This window comes from Cryptomeria japonica, chromosome 2 (genome assembly GCF_030272615.1).
Source record: "Cryptomeria japonica chromosome 2, Sugi_1.0, whole genome shotgun sequence".
Lineage (NCBI taxonomy): Eukaryota > Viridiplantae > Streptophyta > Pinopsida > Cupressales > Cupressaceae > Cryptomeria > Cryptomeria japonica.
Window position 1 is genome coordinate 414,317,233 of NC_081406.1, and position 19,123 is coordinate 414,336,355.

Sequence of the window (19,123 nt, forward strand, 5' to 3'; positions counted from 1 at the left end):
CTGATTGATGATGAGACACACAGAGTCTCTCGGTTGCATCAGCTTGAGATGTTAGATGAGAAACGTCAGACAACCCTGACACATTTGCAAGCATATCAAAACCATTTTCGTCGCTCTTATAATAAGAAAGTCAAAGGGCGACACTTCAAAGTGGGAGATCTGGTTTTAAAGGCAAACCCTAAGAATGCACAGTCTACTGACATCATCAAAGGAAAGTTTGAATCTAATTGGGTTGGGCCTTTCATAGTGACTGCAGCCTATGGCTCGGGGGCATATCAGCTTGCCACTCCAAAAGGTGAACCTTTGTCTGATCCTATCAATAGCATGCACCTTCGCAAGTACTGGGCATAATTTTCTATCAGCACTTCTTCAAGTATGATCCTGAAAAAATACAAAAAAAGTGAAAAAAGTGAAAAAAAAAAAAAAAAAATGTGAAAAAGCAAAAGAGAACAAAAAAAAAAAAAAAGAGTAAAGAAAAATGATTCGCCCTTTAGTGAAAACCTGGCAAACAGGCGCTTTGGGCAAGTACCTTGGTGAAAACCTGGCAAACAGGCACCATGTGTAAGACGAGATCATTGCTCCGTCATCTGTCATGACCTCTAAGCTATGCTTTCTCTCAGCCGGTTTTATCACGTCTATCTTTGTCTTGACCCAATGTTCTATTCCAGGCCAGTGATTGGTCAACATCATTGTCCTACTCCATTTCTTGTGCATATGTTTTGGTCCTGGTCGCTTTATATGTCTTTCCGCTGTGCATTGGGGATGTTCCCCTTGTCATGATCAATCACTGGAACTTTTGCATTTAAAATGTCCTGAAATAATTCAAAAAAAAAAAAATTGCAAAATGTCTTAAAAAAATCATAAAATTGAAAAATGTCCTGAAATAATCTCTAAAAATTGAAAAATGTCCTGAAAAAAAAAAAATCATAAAAATCAAATAATGTCCTAAGAAAATCCCTAAAAAGTCAAATAAAGTCCTAAAAAAAATGAACACAAAAACAAAATTTCAAAACATTAAAATCCAAAAAAAACAAGCATTTTGCAATAAATATTCCCTTTGTGCATAGACAGATCACTGAGTATACATCCAACGACACACAATCCAACATTGTGCTTTAATGAAATCATGCGTTAACAGATGAACTTTTTCAATCAAACCAGACATTCAAGGTGATCAAAATTGTCATATCAATCAACCTCAACAATCATTTGTCTTTGTCACTACTATCATGGGTCTTATACAAGGTGTGGTATACTCGAAACCAGACTGTGTCCTGTCTTAGATGGGGTACCACATGTCCTGAAACCAGACAACATGATCGTCCTATCCGCGCTTTCAATTTTTGACAATGAAGATCAAGATGTTTGTTTGACTTGTTGGAATTAGCGAGTCTTATCTTTTTATTGATTTATCTTCGATCATGTTCCTATGTTGCTCGATGATGTCATTGAGTGATTTAGAGTGACCGGGATGGTTCATGGTCCTTTTCTTTTTTGTTGTGATTGCTGTTTGTCTGTGATGTGTCTGTCTTTTGCAAACAGGGTTGCATTTCAGCTCTGGCCTTCAATGCCATGATGCTACGCATCCATTTTTGCTACATTAAAATAAAGGTTCTCACCTACAAAGTGCACTATTGAAAGCAAGTTTTTCTTCGTCTCTAACTGTCCTTTGTCTCATTTCTTCTTACTAACATTTCTTCCGTCAGTTCGGATAGTCAAGTCGGTTTAGTGCTCCGATTTCCCCAAACACATATGTTGCATCCTGCATTCATTGGTTAGTACATTTGCATTACATCAAGCATCATATCAAGCATTTTATCCATTTCATATTATAAATGCATCAAAAACACATTAAAAAAAATGCATCCATACATGTTCCACAATGGTACATAAACAGTGCATAAGTCATCCATACATGGAAAATAACTATAAGTCATAACACATTACATCCAATCATATCGATGCATATCATATCATATGTCACAATAATATCGGAGTACAAAATTGGACTGTCTGTCCTAAGTATGGCCTGCAGGCTGACTATATAATATCACACTACATAATGTCCATTGTCTGTCATAAGGAGCACGTGCCTCTGTCACTGGGTGCTCCCTCTATCCTCCTCATCCCTGCCATGTCTCACGGATGATGTCCCTCTTGGTCCTGGCTATGGTGGTCTCATAGGTCCACTCACCCCCATGTTGCTCAATGACCTCCAAGAGAATGCCCTGCTCTTTGTCCTCGATCGTGCCCAATATGAAGCTGCTCTTTGTTCTGGTGGAATGGCACCCTCATATAGTGTCCTCCAATGGCGTATCTCCTCTCCGGTCTCTACTAGTATCTATGCCATCTCATGTGCACTGGCATCCCTAATCGACCCAATGAACTCAGTGACTCTCTGTTCCTCTCGCTGTGCCTGAGCTATTGCTCTATCTCGAGCCACTGTGAGTCTAGCTATCTCCACTCTGAACTGATCCTGCTATCTCTCTAATGTTTCAATGTGATCCTGCTGACTCGCTATGGTAGCCCTGCATATCTCCATCTCCTCTATCCTAGTTGTCTCCGGCTCTATGGGTATATCCTGCAATGCCTCTTGCTCACCTGAATCTGGCTCATCCTCGTCATCCCCATCCTCATCTCCGTCCTCGTCATCCCCATCCTCATCTCCATCCTCATCATCCCCATCCTCATCTCCATCCTCGTCATCCCCATCATCCTCATCCCCGCCCTCATCCTCCTCGTCCTCATCATCTCCATCCTCCTCTCCTACGAGTGGGAAGTCCTCCTGCCTCCTAGGTACTGGAATATCTGGATCTGTCAATGGCACTGGCCGTCGTCATGCAAACCATCTCTCATACTCCTCTGTCATCCCACGTCCTCCACATCTGATCTCCAATCCCACTATCTCTATTGTAGCTGTGAGAAGTCAGCATATGCTATGTGTGGCTGAATCATACTCCTCCACTGACTCGTCTCTCTGTGAGATTGGGCAAAATGTGCAGTCCTCCTAGGTACATCCTGCCTCTCTCCAAACTGTCATCTGACTCTCTTTGGCAGGTACAACTCAATCACTCTCTGGCGATTCACTGGTCGCCCAATCAGGTACCTCTCCTATCTACAATACGGAAGCTCATCACTATCATCTGACCATCTGGGGCAATCATGATATGGCCTCCATGTGAACTCTCTTAGTCTATCTAGCTCATGTCGCTAATATAATATGTATCCAAAAGGACCCTGTCTTAGTGCTCCACCATAGCAGTACACATATGGTTGATGTGGTACTACCTGTCTCTCTGTAATCGGTTGACATATGGCTATGTGCTCAAATGCCCATACCTGTAACAATGTGACTCCACAGCTCAACGTCTGCACTCCCTGATATGCTATCTGATGTAGCTGAAAATACAGCATAGCCAGTACACATGGTCCCCATGCATAGACCGTCCCCTCTGTCACCATCCTCTCTAGCACTCTTCCCCATCCAGTAGGGAATCCATGTCCTCATCTGTCCCCTGCTAGTAGACATGCTATCACCACTGCTATCACCACATACTGTCGATCATACTCTGATGCCATGGTCTCCCAGCCAATCTCCCTCTCTATGATATCCAGATCATTTGTGTCACACTCAAATAATCTGCACAATGTGTCTCTCCCTATCACTGGGTCATACTCTACCATCTCTCCATGAATCAGAATGCGGAGGATACGCCATACATCCTCCAGTGTCATAGTCACCTCTCCAGTCGCCAGATGGAAGGAGGAAGTCTCTGAATGCCATCGCTCTGCCAATATGGTAAGCAGTCCTGTGTTTGCCCTAATCTCGGGCATGAACATGATATAGTATATCCCCAGTCCTGCTATTGTATCTCTGTCCGTGCTCCTGAGTCTATGTCATAGCATGAAGCAGTCCGGTCGGTTCTCTCGCATGATCAATGGATACTATCGACTCTGCATCACAATTGGGGCACATTTTGTCAGTTTTAGGGTTTGCTCCTACGGGTTTCCTTTCCTCATTTCATCCACAAATCAAGGTGTTTTTTCATCTATTCTGGCCTATCCTACCCTTATCCCCCCTTTTTGGATCATTCGCATGTTGTTTTGGACCAAAATTGAGTTCCCAATGCACAACTGCGCCTGTGTCAAGGAACCTACGCCTGTGTCATGTAACCTGCGCCTGTGTACCCTACACAAGCACATAAGACCTCACACAAGTGCAGGATTCACCCTACACAAGCACAGAAGTCAGTTTCTGCACTCCTTGTGGGCCCCGCAATGTCCCGCAAGTGATCAAAATTCATGAAATTGAAAATATGGGTTTTTGAGATACATACCGCTACTCCCGCATCGTCCGATCGTCTGTAAGTGCATACATGTTCTCCAAGGTGATCCGCCATTGGAATGTTCGCCATCTCTCTGCAAGTGTCCTTGTCTAGAGCAACAAATTCTCCTCTTTGGCTAGTGCAAATGAGCTCTTTTCAACCTCTTGGTCTCATTTATAGATCTTTGTTAGTGCATAGATGGACGTGCACCCTCTTGATCTTATGCTGGTCGCGGTCTTTTGCACCATCAATTGCTTGTCCTTCATGCATCCGATCTCCGATTGTCCGTCCATTCGATCCTATTATTTTTATCGATCAATTGGCCTCTTTTCTGCATGTTTCCGGCCAATTCTTCGAGGGGGCATGCATATGTCATTATTATTGTCTGGGGCATTTTTGTTCTTTGAAACAATGCTTAAAATCGCATTGTCTCAAAGAGGGGCAAAATGTAGACGTCTAAAAATGGTCAACGCTTGCGGAATCATACTTTAACATTTGCGCATTACCTCATTTTAGGTTTTTGCATCGCATTAACATTTCTCCTATGTCACACACTTGGTATTTATCATTTGCGAGCATCGAGTCATTCTTCTATATTTTTCATTCATCTCGCCTTCGAATTTGGTCTTGTCGACAATAATCTTCAATCATGATTTTGGTCAATCTTATCTTGTCACATCAATGTGCGTGCCCATTTGTCATCATTTTGGACATCATCAATCCTAATTAGGGTTTTTTCCTCTATCAATCTTGTCATCATGTGATCGATTTGTCATCAATTGTTGTCCTCTTTTCAATCTTATCATCTGGCAATCGATTTGTCATCAATTCTTATCATTTTCAATCTTGTCGTTTTGCGATCGATTTGTCATCGATCGTTGTCATGTTCAATCTTGTCATCTTTCGATCGATTTGTCATCGATCGTGGTCATTTTCAACCTTTCGTCTTGCAATCTATTTTGTCATCGATCCTTGTCCTCTTTTCAATCTTGTCATTTTGCGATTAATTTGCCATCGATCATTGTCTATCTCAATTATGTCTATTTGGATCAATTAGTCATTGTTCCTCGTCAATTGGCACCTTTATCAATCAAATCATTTATCAATTCAAAATCATGATCGAATCGACATCAAATCAATCTTTCATCACGACCTAATTGTCATCCTCGCATTGCTAATTCATCTTTTAGGGTTTCATGATTTAATCATTTAACCTTGTTTGTCATTTCTCTCTCTAGGATTAATAAATTATTTATTTATCCTAAGTCTTCTCATCGCAATTAAATGTTCATTTAATTGGCTAATTATTCCTCTTTTTGTGAATTAATTAATAAATGACAAATTATTAATTAATTTACTTAATTCTTAATTCCTAATTTCTAATTCCTATTTTTCATCAATTTCTAATTCACATAATTCCCTCGTATTTTTCTTCTAATTTCATGGGAATGACATAGCAATTTGTCATAATTTGTCATAATTGACAATCAATCAATTTTGACATAGAAATTTGTCATAAATTGTCATGAATTATCAATCAATCAAATTTTGCATAGAAAGTGCATAATTTGTCATAATTGACATTTTTGATTTGCAATTTCTATTTGAATTGAATCATGCTAATTTAATCTTTTTCTCCAATTTCTCTATAAATTGGATGAATTTCTTCAATCCCAACTAATGAGAATAATCACTTTTTCGAGTCAATCACGCTTCGAGTACTCTTGTGCCAATGTCAATCTTGCTTTCACATTAGGTTTATGCACTTGAAGGTGAGATTCACAAACAAAGGCTATTTGGAGAAGAAAGAAGGACAATGGAGCCGCATGAAGGAGACATTCGAATCTGCATCTGGTTTGCTTAGTTTTTAGTTTTGAATGTTTTATTTTCATGTCTTCATTGAGTGTGTTAGGATTGATCATTGCAATCTGCTTTTGTGATTGAGCTAGATTAGTATTTTGATTTGCTTGTGATGATTTCCGATTTCCTAGCTACAACCACCATCAACTACAATAAGACAATCTCTTTTGCCTTTTCCCTTGTACTTCTTGAACTTCTCTCGCTTGTGCTCATTATCACCATTAGGATAGTTAGCAACTATGTGTCCAATCTTGTTGCATGCAAAACATTTCAAAGTTAATTTACCTCTATATTTACCGATACCTCTGAGAAACCACTTGGGCAACAATGCTTCAAGCTCAACCAAACTGTCTTCATCATCAACTTCTTTGCTCAATCTATATTCATAAATGTGACTTACATCTCTACTTTTCCTCATAGATGGGTTAGAAATGGAAGCTCTAAATACAGATTCAGATTTCTGAATACTACCATCATAGCCATTTAATTCAAAAGAATTAAGCTTACCAATGATGGATTCAAGGGTTGTCTTGGTTTTGTCAATATATTTCAACTCCTGAATGGCTGCAACTCAGATAGCGTAGACCAGTAGTAGGGTTATCAATAACTTACTAACCACTGTGGCATCTTCCACTTTACCACCAACACTCTTGATCTCACCAACTATCTCTTTTATCCTCTGACCATACTGTTGGATATTCTCACCTTCAACCATCCTCATGTCATCAAACTTTCCTCTTAGACTCTCTTCCTTGGAAATCTTTACATGTTCATCACCGCTATAAATCTCTTCAAGTTTATTCCATACCTCATATGCAGTCTCCAGACCATGGACATCTACATACTCTGCATCAAACAAAGAACTGATAATAGCCTCTAGTGCTTGATTATTTTCTTGTTGCTCTTTCTTCTGATCATCAGTCATAATCCCATTAGGTGCAATATATTGAGTATTAACATGTTCCCAGTATTGATTTCCAAGAATCTTGATATAAATTTTCATTCTGTCACTCCATATCTTATAGTTCTCTCTATTAAACTTTAGACCTTCCTTCTTCATCATGTTCTACAAGATCTTTACCTCAAGCTGTTAGGCTTAGACCTTAGAGGACCTGAGATGCACTCTTATACAAATTGATGGTATGATGAAAGAACAAGGATCTGGTCAACTACTGAGAGGGGGGGGTGAATCAGTAGATAGAAAAACTGATGAACTTCACCAATCTCAAAATCAATCTCTCAAAGTAAACTTAGAACTATCAATGCAATATCACTGTCAAGATAAAACTGTCAAGTTTAAACCGGTTGACTGTTACAACAGATTAACAGTAAACAACTTGTAACTCACAAACATCCAAATACTTTTACTGACATAAGTAAAAATTCATTTCATATTATTGTCAGTTATTATGACATATCAAAGTGGATTAAGTAGTTAAGCAGATCAACCATAGAAAACATAACCACAAAAACATTCACCACTTGACATAATATTTTGACATGGAAACCCAAATGGGTAAAACCATGGTGAGATGAGACTCACAAGATAACTATATGAACTCTTCTGAAGTTCACCCTATTAGGAGCCAAGCTTATTAAAGCTTTACAAAAAGTCTTGTTAAGAACAAATCCTGTTAGGGACCACCCAGTTAAGGGATTGACTATAATGCCTTGTTAGAAGCAATACCCTATGAGGAGTAACCTTTGTAAAGGATTTAGAATCCAAGCTAATGGATCACCTTGTTAGAGGATTTGAATAGCATCAATCTTGTTAGAGCTTACCTGGCTAGGGGATTTCAATCTATTGTAATTGTTAGAAAACAATAGGAGTTTGATGATTTGTTTGAATAGCACTACACTTGCTTATTCAGATCCTTTTCATGCTCCTATTTGCCTTTACTCAAACTGCAAATACATCATCCGGTTTGGCAACCACACACTCAACTTAAACTTTGCCAACTCTGAAACTAAATAACTCAGGGACTTTATAAACAAATCAAGTAGGTCGATAACACAACAAAAACCTAATTCACATAGAGATTACAAACAAGTCAATTCAAGTATGACTGTTGGATTACATAATAATCTCTACACATCATTCAAGAAAGCCTCGACCACTCCTTGATCATCGCTTCATCAAAATTAGTAACTCATCACGTGCTTTGCATTATGTGCAATATACTTTCTCACTCCCAAGACAAAAACCGTTACCTTAACATGCCAAAATCACTTTGAAACTCTCTTCATACAATATGCATACATGTCATAAGTATTACCGCTCACCATCAGATCATAAACCTATATAACCAATTCACCAATTTTAATCAGTTAGGGTTTTTCAAAACAACAAGTAGGGTTTACTGATTCAACTCTCCAATACTTAGCAATATCGATTCACTCCACAAACTTACCTACCGGTTACAGTTCCTTTCACTAGCTCTTCCTACCAGTTACAAATTAACATTACAATAATATCATTACCGGTTTAATTGACATCAATGACAACATAAAATTTCATTAATGCAATCTTCATGCAAATGCCAACATAAATGGCATTATTTGTTGGGTTGAAGGAAGAACCAACATTCTCATAAAATAAGTTATTCAAATTAGGCTCTATCCTTAGTAATTAAACCTTGGGAAGCCTTAATTCTAAAACTTCTTTGTGAATGCACAAATTGGTTAATTAACCAATTAAGAAATTTGAATTGTGAATTTGAAAAATAAATGCTTCTAAATCATAGCATAACATGTCATAATGATCACATTTGTAAATAGATTTAAAAAATTATGCAACCCACAAGTAAATTTTAGAATTATAAATTAGGGTTTTTGTGAATTTAACCTCTAAATTTATGTAATTCAATTGAAAATGAGATCTATGAGTGCAAATTTGAAATTGAAAACACATAGAAAATTAGATCTGAGATCAGAAATTAGAAATTAAGGTGCAATAAGTTGGGCTCTCCAGAATGTATTGGTGAAAAATTAGGGTTAGGGTTTTGATTTGCTTCCATTAAGCTTAGGAAAATAGTTATTAACACTCAATGGGACTTGATGAGGATAACCGTGAATAATTTTGAAATCAAATGACATATATACTTCTAGAAAAAATGCCCCCTTTTGACATCACAATTGCTGCTATTGTGATTCTTCCAAAACATTTGTAAAGGGATAATAAGAGTTACAATACATACCTTCTTTGAAAATTTACAACAACCTTTAACGTTTCTTCATGATTGGAAATATTAAAAATCTTAAACTTCTTACATTTTTTATTAGGTTCTTCTTGACAAAGTTGCCACCTCTTTCAAAGAGGAATAAATTTCATCTTCTGGGTCTTCTCCAATAATAGAGTCTTTCAATCATTTCTTCACAACTATTGTAACAATTCTTCTTCTAGGTTTGCAAACTTCAAAACTTTTGAACCAATTTTTAGATTTATTAGTTTGTTCACTCTCACAAATGGATGTATTCACCAATCTTTTGGTGTTTTTTCTTGCAATGCTCAGTCCTAAGGAGATGCATAATACCTAAACCATGGGATAAGGGAATTAGGAAATTGGAGTTACATTATCAGCAAATTGAGGTAAAAAAGCCAATAAACAAGGCTCTAAAGACCTTTTTCACTTTGAGATCCATAAGACTCAGGAGGGTATTCATAAAAAAAGGCTTGATTGAATGATAAACATATGACAAACACTAAGCTTCATACCTATGTGTGTGGATGGTTCTCAAACATATGAGTGGTAGATGTCTCACAATTTATCAAGTTCAAGTATAATATTGTTGCATTGAATTTATCTGAGAACAAATAATTTAAACATCTTCATCTTAATCACATAAAAACATTACATACAAACTCTTCCCAATTCAACCCCTATCTTCTTTAAATACCATGAAGATTCCAAGACTAAAATAACTTAAACAAAAACAAAGGAAAAAAAAAAGGGATTTATATCATTGAATATCTCTAAACTAGATTCAAGAGTCTCATAGACCAATTCTTAATCACTAAGGTATGGATTTAAATGGTAGGTTATGAATGCACATTAAAGTTGTAGATCACTTCTAATTAGTGGGCCTATTAGCATTAATTCCCAATATAAATGCAACCCCTTATGTCATTGCATAATTGGTGCAGGAGCACCTCTTCAACAAAAAAATCATGGCTTTGAGGATGAAGACTAGGATCATAGTGTTTGTCTTAGTGTCTTATGTTTATGCAAGTTTCATGTATTCAATAAAGACCCCACCATGTAAACCAATGTCACTGATTAGGCAATTTGATAAGCCAATTGGGACAATATGGTCAATAGAGGTAGTAGAATGTTTGGTTTTGTGTTTGATATTTTTTTAGGATGTTTTAGGGGTGTTTGGTTGATCCAAGTGTGTGGATCCCAACCTTAGAGAGTTTGATGACTTTTTATGCAAAAATGCAACTTTTGAGTGCAAAAGTGCAACTTTTGAGTACAAAAGTGCAACTTTTCAAAATGCGGTTAATGTAAGCCTCTCAACATCTCCAACCTCTTCCAAATTAGGTTGGAAACCATTGGAGAGGTCTATAAGCCTTGTGGACATGATTCCCAATGTAGGTGATGTTGTGATTTGAAGTTGGAAGCAATAAGACACAAACAAGACTGAGTTTTCCCATAAATTATGAGTTTGCAGAAGTTGTACGATCTTGTACAGAGTGAATTGAGTCACACCATTCATGGAGTAGATGGAGGAATGAATTAGATTTGATTTGGTGGTGGTTTGAGGTTTTTATTTTTTCTATGTAGTGAGAGTCCTCCATTTTTTTTACTGTAACCCAGAAAGTAAGGGTTTGGCTAGGGTTTTAGCCAAAAATGGCCATATCTTGCATTCTTTCCATCTAGAAGCTTCTTCTTTTGGTGGAGTGCAGGATTAGCCTATGTATTTTAGGATTTTCATGGGTTTTTGCAGGGGAGACTTGGTTGTGAGGATAAAGAAGCAAAACTAGGTAGGCATCTCTATGTGACTACCTTAAGCAACATTAGGACAGTCATCTTAAAATCTGATAGCGGTGGATTCCAAGTGTGCAACTCTGGAATTAGAGGTTATTTAACATCGCCCAAATTCTCATAAAGTTGGTTATGTAGTTTGGAAACTGGTAATGGGGGTTGCTTTGTAAATTAGGCCTAATCGCCCTAATTAGGTCTCTAGGCTTCTAAGGGGTTCGGACCTTTAGGTTGCAGATATTTCCAATACCTTTTGGGGAAGAGTGTAACTCCATAAAGGGTATCTGGAATGGTAAATATTTTTTTAAGTTGTGCTCAATATTTTGGAGTTAAAGGCAAAATACCGGTCTAGGAGGGCTACTAGCCTAGGGGGTAGGTTTCCAAAGGAGGTATAAGGATTTGAAGACAAAACCTTAAACCAATGCTTGGAACAATCCTTAGTAGTCATGAATGGACCAATTCCAAAGCCCCTAAGAGAAGGAGCCACCAGTGAGGCATGCTAGAGGAGTTGAAGCCATTTACTCATCTTGAGTAGGTTTTAGGCTTGAGTAGTGGAGAGTAGTTCAAAACCTTAAGATGTGGAGTACTTCCTTGTAGGGTCATTTTTGTCATTTGAAGGGTTAGAACCTGACCTTTTGGACTTGTACTTAGGTCTAAGAAGGCCTCTACATCAATAATCATACATGTTAATCCAAATTGTATTTTCTAATTCACAACAACTTGCACTTAAAATTTAATCCTTTCCTTGAAAAGAACCCATATATAGATTTACACAATTAAAAGGAAATTGCAATGACAAATTAGAAATATACTTGATATTTATGATTCATATGGAATCAACAAACAAAGCTTGGGGTTCTGTAACACTTTATTGAATATTTGTGATTTAATTGACACTGCACAAGAATATACATTGATCCTTTTGTTTCCATGCTTGAATATCATAAAATTAAATCTGATTAGGGGGTAAAGACGATCACAAATCTTTAAGTAATAAAATATAATAAAAAATAACTCAATAGAATATCAAATTGAAAGAAATGAAATCTTTAAGCTAAGTAAAACTCCCTATTTCTGATTTGTGCTTCCATTGTTTTTCTTCGAAATTGCGTGGGTGGCTCTTAGGTGTTGAACTGAAATTCCTGCATAGATTGGCAATTGATTTGAATTGTGATCTATTTTGATTTGAGAAATTGATGTTGTTTATATATATTTTCAAGAGAGATGGGGAGAGATTTTGAACTCAAGTCCTAATTGGGAGTGAACTAATTTAGATTGATGTTAATAGAGTTGATTGATTTGTTAACTTAGATTGATTTAGTCAATTGGATAGATTGGATAATAAATTGAATAGATTAGCCAGTTGATTGAGTTGATTGAGGAGATGACTGAATGGATTGGAGAGATAAGTGGATTGATTGATTAGTTAGAAAAGGTGATTTGGAGTGAAAAGGGGTGATTGGTGAGTTAACTGATTAGTCAACTGATTTGATCAATCAGTTATGATTTCAATATGTGTTGGAGGATTTTGAAGTTGAATTTGATTTTCATTTTTAATTTGGATTTGAATTTGGACTTTTGAATGTTGAAATGCACATGAAATTAACTGAAATGTATTGAAATTCAGATTTGGTGAAATTAATTGAGAGAAATGAAATTAGATGGAATTATTTGAAATTCAAATTTGGGGAATAAGTTAATAAATTTAAATAATTTAAATGAAATTATTTAAACATTAGAAATGGATTTAATTAAATAATAGACTATTTAATTAAGGAATAAATTGTAATAAATCAAATAAATAATATTTAATTAATATTTGAGATAGGGTTAATTGATTAATTAATTAAAGAATAGAAGTAAACTGATTAGTAAGGTTGAAGGGTGATGTTTGAGTTATTTTATAAGAATAATTAGCTTAATTACTTAATTAATTAGGATGAATAATTAGTGATGAGGAAAAAGATATTTTTCAGTGTCTACATTTGCCCCTCTTTGACACAATGTCGAGAAGACATTGTTTCAAAGAAAACAATTTTTTTTTGCCCTATTATGCCCCGGTGATGCTTATAGTGTAAATATGCCTCCTAGGAAAAAATGGTATGAAAATTATGAAATTGAGACCATTTTTTTGATACCATGGTAGTGAGAAACTATGTGAAGTTTCATGTGATTTTGAGTTCATTTGACTGTACTACAAATGCGTTGAAGTTCAGGGGGACCGTGACCATTGGAGTGGGAAAAACCCTAATTTTTGAGGTATAAATAGTGAATTTTCCCTTTCATTCATTTGCATTCATTTGATTTTGTGGAGCTCTTCTTGATTTTAGTGCTTTCCTACAACTTTGGAGCATGATGGCGGGCCACAGAGCAAGATTGCACTTGTTCGATCGAGTGCATTCATATTAGAGACTGCCTGACACTGGAAACCCGGTAAGTTTTCCAAAAAAATTGCTTGTTTTTTCAAAAAAAATTCAAGTTGATGTGAGAGAATTTTTTTTAATCAATGTGCAACTGCATTTTGATCTGTTCACAATTGATTACATTTGTGTGCATTTTCTTTTATTAATTCACAATTAACTATTTGGCTCACACTTGTTTTTAATAATACGCATTTGTATTTAATAATTCACAATTTATCTAAATGGTGCTTAATTGACTCTAGTGATGTGCAATTGATTTTAACTGTTCGCAATTGATTGTCTTCATTATATCTAATTCGCAATTGATGTTTTTGTGATTTTTCCAAAATTTATGAGTTGATTTTTTATCATGCGAATATAGTATCTGATATTTTTATGTGTTTCATCTTGTAGGAACATTACCCTATCTTGGTTGGTAGGCAGACGAGGACAGATGGTCTCGAGCATCCTTATGAACTTCTTGATGATGAGACTGCTTTGATTAGACATTTGGTTTTATATCACATATTGCACTTGCTAGAGGTTACGGCCAACAGGGCCATGATTATTGCTTTAGTCGAGCGATGGCATTCTGAGACTTGTTCATTCCATTTACCTACTAGTGAGGCATCAAGCACACTGGAGGATGTGTGACTTATTCTACATATTCCTATTCATGGTGCTTGAGTTACATTCAATCGTGATGATGGTGTTTCTAGACTATGTGATTTGTTCAAGTGCTCAGAGGAGGACTTACCTATACGAGGTCGATATGAGATCCCATGGGATGAGCTTGATTATGATGACCTTACTGTCATTCTATGCTTTGTTGTTGCTGGCCTATTGCTTCCTGATCGATGAACACATGGCTTCCCTATTGAATGGGGTAGAGTAATATGAGACATGATTATTGATAGACGTGTTTTTGCTTGGGGTTCATTCTTATTAGCCACTTTATATCATCAGATGCATGGTATTGTATACTTAGAGTAGAAATCTATTGGTTATGGCATCACTTTGCTCTAGGTATGGGCTTGGGAGAATATGGCTATCTTTTAGCCAATGGTTCATGTTGATCTTGATGATGAGAAGTCGTATGCCTATAGATACACGACTGGCACTAGACATAGGGTGTCAGGGAACACCCTTTACCAGAGACATCAAATTGATATATTATAATATTCCTCTTGGAGACTGTATCTTGATTGTCACGGTTGGGCTGATGATGCACAACATTTACCTTATTGCAAACAACAATGTTATCTCATTGGTTGAAATGTTGGTAGGCATAGGGTTATTGACATCCATCTTCCTCGTCGGGTACTCTATCAGTTTGGGGAGGCACAGGGTGTGCCAGATGTGACAACTTAGTTTTCTCAGATTAAGTGAGAGATTGGGGATTGGGGGGTTTGTGTACAACCTTATTTTGCTATTGCAGAGTTTGATTCTCTTCGGCCAGTATAGCGAGGTTGGTCCATTGGGGTTGCAGATCTTGGTGCTAAACCTCAGTATGATTCTTGGTGGGTACATCATATGCAAGTACCATTGACTGATCCTATGATTCCTATTTCTCCTCAGTAGATCTGACTCAGGAGGGTGCAGAGAGGTAGAGGGAGAGGTAGAGGGAGAGATGGTGGAGGCCAAGATGGGGGAGGCCAAGATTGGGGGGGAGGATGAGGTGGAGGTTAGATTGGATTGATAGCAGTAGTAGCGATATAAGAGGCAGAGTGAGAGGATAGTGAGGGGGACGTAGACATCGGTGGAGACACCGAGTCTATGAATAATTCTGACCGTGATGGGAGTGAGAGTGATGATTCAAAGACAGGATCATCTAGAGGTTGAGGGAGTGATGGTGGGGATGGTGGCGGGTAGGACATTGAGATGCCCTTGATTGGAGATGCAAAAACCATAGAGGGAGGTGGCGATGAGGAGGGTGAGGATGAGAAGGTGTTGAGAGCATGGATTAAGAGCTTGGAGGATCTATTTGTCACATTGAGACAACAATAGATGGATGATAGGGAGCACTTCTGCAGAGAGTATGGTGCTTTGGAGGTAGAGAGAGATCAGATTGCAGCAAAGAGGGATTGTTTGCAAGAGGAAAGGGATCATTTCCAATAGGAGAGAGATGTGGTCATGTGCAGATCTAGATTGATCTAGGATTCACAGGTGCAGTACCTTGATCTTGCTATAGGGTCAAGAGATGAGAGACTGATTCATCTTGCTCAAGAGTGCACGTACTAGCATTGTGAGTATGAGGATGTCATGCCGGAGGGATAGCGAGCTCCGAGTTATAGGAGATATATCTCGAGTAGGAGATCTAGCAGGTCTACTAGTCATGATACTAGTATAGCTAGGGTCATGGTTCCACCTAGGATATCATCAGGGTATCCTAGGGTAGGATCGAGCAAACAAGATCCACCTGGAGATATGGGTAGTGCCAGTTGAGACACTTTGTCTTGTACTTGATTTGATGTATTTGATACTTTTTGAGATATATATGATATGCATTTTGGTGATGTTTTATATTCCTTGTGTTTTTTTAATTTTTATTTAATATGATGATATGATGGTGCAACTAATTATTTTGACATAGATTAATATGATAATGATTATAAAATGAATTTTACATATATGATATTTATCTAAATGAATCTAGTGCAATGAAATCGAAGTGAAGATACATTTAAGCTTGTGAATCTAAGTAACACATTTTAAGTTATAATGCAATGCACTTAAAATAAATGCAATTGATATGAATTTTTTTGTTATGATAGAAGACATTGTTAATTGTGCCTCTTGAATTAGAATAAGTGTTAGTAAGAAAGATAGATTTGGAAAAGATGATGAAAAGATATGTTAAAATGAAGAATTAACTGTGTTAACTTGATAGCAAAATCGATATGATATGATAGTGATGAGTACTCTTCTTTGCCTTTATTCGTAGTACAATTCATTATCATAATTGAGACTTATTATGTACCAATGAAGCTTAGTACACCAAGGTATAAGGAATCAGGATGTATAGATATCTCACTGCAAGAAACAAACATGTAGCAGACAAGGAGTGAACCCTCCATTCTGGGAATTACACTAGGGGTTGAGGTACATGTGGCATTCACAAGATGAATGCTCCTATCACAGACACCCACTAGAGAAATTGCCCCAGAACTTCATTGGTTCACACCACAAACAACAAACAAAGTAAAGGATCATGCCCATCATGGATCCTCTAATCACTTTTGGACATCCTTGTGTAGCATAGAAACATGATCTTCACAGATTGATAAAAGATAAAAACCAAATTAGACATAACTCAGCAGCTAGACTGACTATGCCTTTGCTTTGATTTGTTTGATGTGATGGTTGATAATGTTTGGTTTCAGAAGTTTTGGACGTCGTTTAAGACTGATCTGTCTGGTTTCAAGTGTACTTGATTCTATCTAACACATGATAATGATCCCGTTGATGTGGATATTGATGATTTATTAGACTTGATCATGTAGACACCTAAAAAATGGTCAACGCTTGCGGAATCATACTTTAACATTTGTGCATTGCCTTATTTTAGGGTTTTTGCGTCGCATTAACATTTCTCCTATGTCACGCACTTGGTCTTTATCATTTGCGAGCATCGAGTCCTTCTTCTGCATTCTTCAGTTGTCTCGCTTTCGAATTTGGTCTTGTCGATAACAATCTTCAGTCATGATTTTGGTCAATCTTATACTGTCGCATCTATGTGCGTATTCATTTGTCATCACTTTGGACATTGTCAATCCTAATTAGGGTTTTGTCCTCTTATCAATCTTGTCATCATGCAATTGATTTGTCATCAATTCTTGTCTTTTGATCAATTTGTCATCAATCTTGTCGTCTTGTGATCTATTTTGTCATCAATCCTTGTCTTCTTGTCAATTTTGTCATTTTGCCATCGATTTGTCATCGATCGTCGTCTTTCTCAATTTGGATCAATTAGTCATTGTCCCTCGTCAATTGGCGCATTTATCAATCAAATCATTTATCAGCATTGGTCTTTTATCAAGACAGAATCATGATCAAATCGAATCGATATCAATTATCCTTTGTCAAGACCTAATTGTCATCCTTGCATTTCTAATTCATCTTTTAGGGTTTCATGATTTTATTCATTTAACCCTGTTTGTCATTTCTCCCTCTAGGTTAAATAATTTATTTATTTATCCTAGGTCTTCGTGTCACAATTAAATGATTGGCTAACTAATTATTCCTCTTTTTGTGAATTAATTAATAAATGACAAATTATTAATTGATTTACCTAATTTCTCCTAATTTCCTAATTTTTCATCATTCCTTCTTTGTGAATTAATTAATAAATGAAAAATTATTAATTAATTCACTAGATTCTGAATTTCCTCATTTTCTAATTTCCTAATTCCTATTTTCCAATTTTCTAATTTTCCTAATTTCTAATTCAATTTCCTCCTATTTTTGTAAATTAATTAATGAATGGGAAATTATTAATTAATTTACCTAATTTTCATCAATTTCCTAATTTACAAGTCATTATTTCCAACTTAATTTTCTAATTTCTCCTAAATTCCTAAATGTCTATTTCTATTTCAAAATCTTGTCATAAATCCTTGCATAGCAATTTGTCATAAATTGTCATAAATCGTCATAAATCCTTGCATAGCAATTTGTCATACGCATGTCATAATTTTGCTATTCTTGATTTGAATTTCCATTCGAATCATTTTCATGCTAATCTGATCTTTTCTCCAATTTGTCTATAAATTGGATGAATTTCTTCAATCAAGACTACTACCTGGTCGAATCAATCACGCTTCTAGTATTCTTGCGCTATCATCTTGTCTACTTTCTTTCACATCATGCTTATGCACTAGTAGGTGAGATCCACAACAAAGCTATTTGAAGGAGAAAGAAGGACAATGGAGCCACATGAAGGAGACATCCAAGTCTGCATTTGGTTTGCTAGTTTTCAATCTTGAATTGATGTCTTGTTTTCATGTCTTTATTGAGTGTTTTTAGGATTGATCATTGCATTTGAGCTTTCATGATTGAGCTAGATTAATATTGATTTTCTTTGATGATTTCCACATTTCCTAGCTACATTAATTGGTGAACCCGACATGAACTAACCACTTAACCATGCTTTTGAGTGCTTTTGAGTTGATTTGTAGGTTAAAAACCCAATAAACAGGGTAATGCAGGGTTTTCTAGGAACTTTTGCGCCTGTGTCAAGGACAATCTGCACCTATGTCAAGCATTCTGTGCTTGTGTGAGGCATTCTGCGGCTGTGTAGGGCTAGAAACAGAGGTAAAAAGCAGTGTTTTTTACTTGCAAATTGTTTTGTTTTGCATTCTGTTTCTACTTTTTTGGTTTTTGGTACTGATTCTCTATGCAGCACCTTGGCATACACATGACAAAGACAACAAATGAAACTACTAATACATTTTATGCAGGTTCGATAGTCAAAGACTAAACATATCAAACTTCTGACTTGGGTTTTTGCAGGTTGCCTTGGACTACAACTAAACTTTGTGTTTGCAATTAATAT